The 6,000-nt window shown below is 42.4% G+C and overlaps 1 protein-coding gene across 3 annotated transcripts in view; it reads left to right on the top strand.

The window, feature by feature from the left end:
• The first annotated feature begins 215 nt into the window (after positions 1-215).
• LOC137327349 (E3 ubiquitin-protein ligase DZIP3-like) overlaps positions 216-6,000 on the top strand; it is a 117,472-nt gene continuing 111,687 nt past the window's right edge. For all 3 annotated transcript variants that reach the window (XR_010964428.1, XM_067993051.1, XM_067993052.1), the window contains exon 1: positions 216-305. The gene's annotated coding sequence lies outside the window, so the exon portion shown is untranslated. The remainder of the gene's footprint in view (positions 306-6,000) is intronic.

Raw genomic sequence — 6,000 nt, 5'->3', positions numbered from 1 at the left:
AAGAAGTGGTGTTTTGGAGGAGGGAGGCGTTGTTTAATCAGAAGTGATGGTTTTGGCGTGTCTCCCACACACTGTACCTTACTACAACCAACATCTATATTCACTGAGCGCCTCTAAAAGCAGCGAGCCGCTGAAAAACAACTAAAAAAAAAAGCGACAGATTTAATCAGGTTCGCCCGCCCAGCCCCGCCTGGCAGTTAAAAGGAACCGAAACTCGAAAGTGAAACAGCGTAAGTCCGACACGTAACTCTCTGAGTATATTGACTCAGTCTCTGAAGGCCCAGCGACAGCTCGGGCTGGAAAAGGTAAGCTTCCCCGGGCTTGAGGGTCTGTGTAATGCGAAAGGAAAGTTCCTCGCATTAAATCGAAGTGTTTAATGCGCGTACCCGGAAAAATTTTTAAGCCAACAGGGTAGGTCTTTGCAGATTGTGTTTTCAGAATTGCGGAAGGCTTGTCCTTCCGCAATTCTGAAAACACAATCTGCAAAGACCTACCCTGTTGGCTTAAAAACACAATCTGCTGATTTAGTTTGTTGCTTCTGTTCGGTTGAAGGACGGGGGGGGGGGGGGAGGGTTATGTAACTGATCACATCTCCAACAAAGGACATTTCACCCGACAGCGTGAAATACCATCCCCGGACTAAATGCAGAATCGAGCCTCTGCTCTGCTTCACTCTCGAGTCAGTTCGGGCCTTCAGTCCACATCAACGCTACAACTTTATCCGTGGGGGTGAAGCAATACTGTTTTCCCCACTGACATTATACTGTTTTCCCCACTGACATTCTACTGTAAATGCTGCCTATTTTTTTTTTTAAAAAAGAGATGATTTAGAAATAACCAACGCCTGCTTTAAAATGTCATTGAATATGACCTCTCGTCTTGAATATTTTGTATCTCTAGAGCAGATTGTAGGAAAACTTGAAGTGCTGCTATTTGTTTCAGTAGGAGGCTGCACTTCCTCCCATTCTGAGGCAGGTCTGGAGCTATGTGATACAGGCAACCTTGCTGAGGTCTGAATATGTGGCAGTACCAGTACCAGTCAGTGTTTGATTGCTATAGGGACTGGCAGCCCTCCAACAATGAGGAGTTTCCGCACTTCTTTGTCGCTAAGATTCAGACCATCCATTCATCTGCCTCTGCTGCTCCCTTCCTCCTTTGCTCACCAAGTCCAGGCTCCGCCCACTGCCTGAAACCTAAATCTCTCTCATCCACCCCAACCCCTATGCTCTCTCCGAGCTCACCTCCTGCTCCCTTGACCTCATTGCCACTAATCTGCTGACCACCCAACTTCTCTTTCTAGCCCTCGTGCTAGCTGACATTGTAAGTGGTTTTGTCTCGTCAGGCATTGTCCCACCATCAAAACCACCATTATCAACCCCTCCCCAAAAATCCACACCCTTTTCTCTCCAGTCCTTGACTACAAACATGTAGTCACCTTCCAAATCCGTGCCCATCTCTCTTGTAACTCCTTGTTTCAATCTCTCCAATCGGGTTTCTGCCCCTGTCATAGTACCGGAATGGCGCTAAACTATGTCATTAATATTCTGATTGTTACTATGGTGCATAATACCTCCTTATGAGAGTCGTTTAAATCTTACTTGTCAACTCAGTATCGATTAAATAAAATAGTTCGGGCCACTGTACTCGATAGAGGTAGTTTTATTGACCTATTTAAACATAAATGTTACTACCAACTACAAGCAATGCTTAACTCACAATACTACTGACAATTACAAGCAATAACATAAGACGCTACTTCTAAATTACAAGCAATAATCAAAACATACAAAGGTTTAAATAGTACAACCTCAACAGCTATGCCCTGGCACCTATCAGCACTGACGTCATGAATCGTCTTGAGAATTCTGACTGACTAGGATTCCGGGCTGTCTTTCCATTAGATTTTCATCTATCTTGCAATTCCCCACCCTCCTTCATCCACTTTAGTGCGTCTGCACAACATTATCATTCTTAGTATTATCTTGGACATTCCATGATCACATCCACCAGACAACCACAAGGCTATTTCGTCACAAGATGTTTCAGACCTTGAAACCGATAACATGCCAGCCAGCCAGCCAGCTGTTCTGTGGAAGCTTCCAAACTGCTGTGCTTGCAACTTTAAGTTATAAAACCCCCCCATCTATGAAGCTTTGCTGCCCTTAGTTAACCTATTTTGCCAAAGCATGCTGGATAAAGGTACTGGATTTCTTTCTCACATTTCCCCCCCACTTAGTGGATTCCTTTCTCACATTTCCCCCCCCCCCCCTTCCCGCACAGTGCTGTGCTCTAGCACTAACTCACCTATTCCAACCTCCTTATTACTTTTCATATAATCATTTCATTTTAATCTGGTTAGCATCCATAGTTGTTTCTAACATGATCAACTTCTGTCCATAGGCACTGAGGTTTTTTTATTACAACAGAGCCTTATAATTGTTATTAGTCATAAAAGCTTGCAAAATTACTGGAGACATAAACACTCTTGCCCAAGGATGTGTCCTACCTCCCACCACACTGCGTTCCCCAATTTATCAACCCTCTTTTCAATGTTTTCATTATCCTATCTCGTGTACCAGATGTCTCTCGGATGTAGCAGTATGTTCCAAAATTTGCTTGAGATTCAGGGAATGGGGTGACTGAATGGCTTGTAGTGCCACTATATTGGTTGAAAATAGACACACAGTATTCTCCTTGTCCTTTTGTAGGCATACTTTACTCTTTTAGAGATCCATTTTTCCACAATAACCAAGCAGCTAGGAGATTCCCTATCGAGAGCGAAGCCACATGTTGGGACATTTGCTTTGAACACATCGCATAGCCTTGGAGGTCTTTTCCTTCACCTTGGTGTAGTCGTTGATAATCTTGTTGAGTTTATCTTGTATCTGACCATTGGCTTCAACTAGGCCCTTTTATTGTTAGAAGGACCTGTCGTTTCTCATAAACGAGGTCTCCCTGGTTTTTACCCTCTTAAGAATATCCTTCAATTGCTTCCTCATTCGTTCGTCGTGCTCGTACAAGCTTTCTGCATCTGTTCAATTCCAGGCTGCAGTTCCCATTGCAGTTCCTATTCCTAGCAATTCTCCCACATTCCTCTTTCTATGGCTACTGCTTTCCTGTATAGGTTTTCTTTGGTCACTATTCCTAGAGTTTCTTTCTAAAAATTGCTTGACAATTACGAACAGCGCCTGTTGGTAAAAACGCCCATATCTCGCTACACAGACCATTGGGTAAATGTATTACTGAAAGATCAAGAATTACAGGAAAAATTTCATGTCTTACATCATTATACAACCATTCACAAGTGTCAGAGGTCATCAGACCATTTACGGGTCCTGGGTTTAGGGTTGGGTAGGGTGGCAAAGAATGTCATAGCGTGGTGACGATTTGGACTAAGACTTCACCTCTCAAAGGGTCGGCCTTAACCCATTCAGGGTCATTTGTTATCTTCCGAGTCAGAGTGCTCGAGAGGGGAGTGGGGGGAGAAGAGGAGATATGGGAGTTACCTCCAAGTATTACAAGCACTTCTGTCTCAACTGTAAAACCACCAAGCCTGAGCATAATTTGTTTCTGAAATTGGAATTGATAAGATAAATTGATATGAGTTGCTGTTCAAGCACTTGAGAAGGTAAAATTTACCTGCAGTTTAAGGGGATGATCACATTTTACTTGGAACAAGAAAAGTCCAGTCTAATTGGTTCCTGCCCAATGCTGTGTATCAAGGAAGAAAGTTTTTGGGGAAATGAAATAGAACATTGACAAGTCCTGTCAGTCCAACAATACTACTCTCTAGAATTGGGATAGTTTTGAAATGACATATTTTATTCATGCCAAGTGGACCAAACTGGTATATGAGAGAGTGTAGGCGGATGGCAGGTGCAGAACTCAGGTACCTGACCTAGGAGTCCCTCATACCCACGAGGGCCTCGAGAGGTCCGATGGCTACCAGGCTAGTAACCTGATTTGGCCACAGTTCTGGTCCCGTCATCAAGGAATCTTTTCTCCTCACCACGTACTACGAAGGGTCCTGTTTTAGAAGAAGCAGAAATGCAATCTCCCGTTACACCCAGTCACGGTCCCATGCAAACCGGACCGAGGACAGGGAACCATCCCTTTGTCCTTTCCTCCCCTCCACTCCCCCTCTCTTTTCCCTGGCTCTATACATGCTTGAAAACTGTTAAATCTCTAACTCTTCTACGCATCTACTACTCACAGGGTGTGATGCAGCGACTCTCATGATGCAGTGACTCAGATTGAATTTTGTTGTTTTATATTTATACCTCCCACTTAATCACAGATTTTAAAGTACCCTTTTGTACATTCCTTGCATCATGGACAGTTTACATTTTTATTAGGACATTCATTCACAAAGCTTCAGCAAGATTAGTGGTTGGAAATCATTTTTTAGAAACAGGATAATGGACATGTAACCAGTCTGCAGGAGAAGGTAATTAGTTTGAGATCAATTAACACTTTCAGAAGGGAGTTGGATCAACATCTGTTGAGGGGGATTTGGCATTATACACCTATTAATAGCATGACTTGTTTTTCCCAGGGAATATAGGGGAAGGAGTTAGAGTTTCTTAAAGGAGAGATCAGTAGGTGTTGTGGGAATCCATGGTAGAATAAACATCTTTTCTGGATGGAGTTGGTGTGATGGGTAATGGTGACCCCACGTTCTTTTGCTCGTGACTGTCCTTCTGCAAGTGTGGAAGACCAGCTCATTTTGTCAACTTTTTGAACAAGTGAAGGTACATCTGGATTTGTCACTGGAAGTGCTTCAACAGTGTATTCTGTGAGATTATAAGAGAACAATTCACAGTATGACCGTTAGTCTCTCGCCCGGGGTTCCAGATTTATTCTTTGTGTGAATCATTGGTGCAATGAACAGTAATATCTGATTCAGTTCAGTAGAAGCAAACTTCATACTTTTTTTAACATTCATCAGATAAGACTTTTTCCTCTTTTTTTTAAACCAGGAGAAAATAGAGGGTATTAGATGTTTAGGAATGAATTATAAAATCCATTTGAGGGTTATAGACTGAGTGAAGCTACTTAAACTTCAGTCATGTGAAGTATGAGATTGCCTAAAATCTTTTATGATTCATCTAATATTTTTTGACTTTTTTTATGTTGGCATTCTGTGCAAGTTTTCTCTTTGATTACAGATTGTCCTCTTTGTCCGAGTGGCCTGGTGCTGCTGCAGCAAATAGGGAAGATGCACAGCTTGCTTCCAGGCTAACACCTGGATACTCCCTGCACCACAGACTGAGCACATAATCTAGGTTAACACTTAAGTGCAATACTGAGAAAGTCCTAAATGATTATATATTGGAAGTGGATCCTCGTAGTAAAAAAAAATGAAAAAGTAATTGTAAAAATTCACTGCGTGTTGGCCAGGGGTTCTGATTGGGGCCATCATATTTTTGGCTGAAAAGTACATCAAGAATAATGATTTTTGAAGTCTTGCTTGCTATATTTTCCTCAATTTGCTAATGTTATCAAAAACATTGGTATGAGTATAACCACCTTTATACGGCACCAATTTTCACTGACATTAGCAAATGCAGAAAATGCATCCCTTTATGTTTTCTACATTTGACCTTGGGACAATCGAAGTATTGTTTCATCATAACAAGCATTGTATTTTGTTTATTGGCTGAAAGAAATTGTATACAGTTGAATCCAGTGCATGTGCCAACTGTTGGCATTTCCCAGTCCAGTCGGCATGTCAGTGTTTGTTAATCAAAACCAGTGATTTTATAGCCGGAGGCGCTTTATGATGGGGTGCTTCAGAATGCCCCGAATTATTCTTGTGCGCATGTGTGGGCGAATCGGTGGAGTTCCACGTGTGTAAATGTCGAAGCTGTGTGGAGGTTGGGGCACATATGGGTGCCGTGCTGGCTTGGTCTGAAATTTGGCAGCTGACAAGGGGATTAATGTTTACCTTTGCTTTGAATTTGTGATCCCTGTACTGCAAGACTAGAGAATTTTATCGTT

This window comes from Heptranchias perlo, chromosome 11, assembly GCF_035084215.1.
Source record: "Heptranchias perlo isolate sHepPer1 chromosome 11, sHepPer1.hap1, whole genome shotgun sequence".
Taxonomy (NCBI): domain Eukaryota; kingdom Metazoa; phylum Chordata; class Chondrichthyes; order Hexanchiformes; family Hexanchidae; genus Heptranchias; species Heptranchias perlo.
Note: the sequence above shows the minus strand (reverse complement) of the source record. Positions and strands in the feature narration are given on the sequence as shown.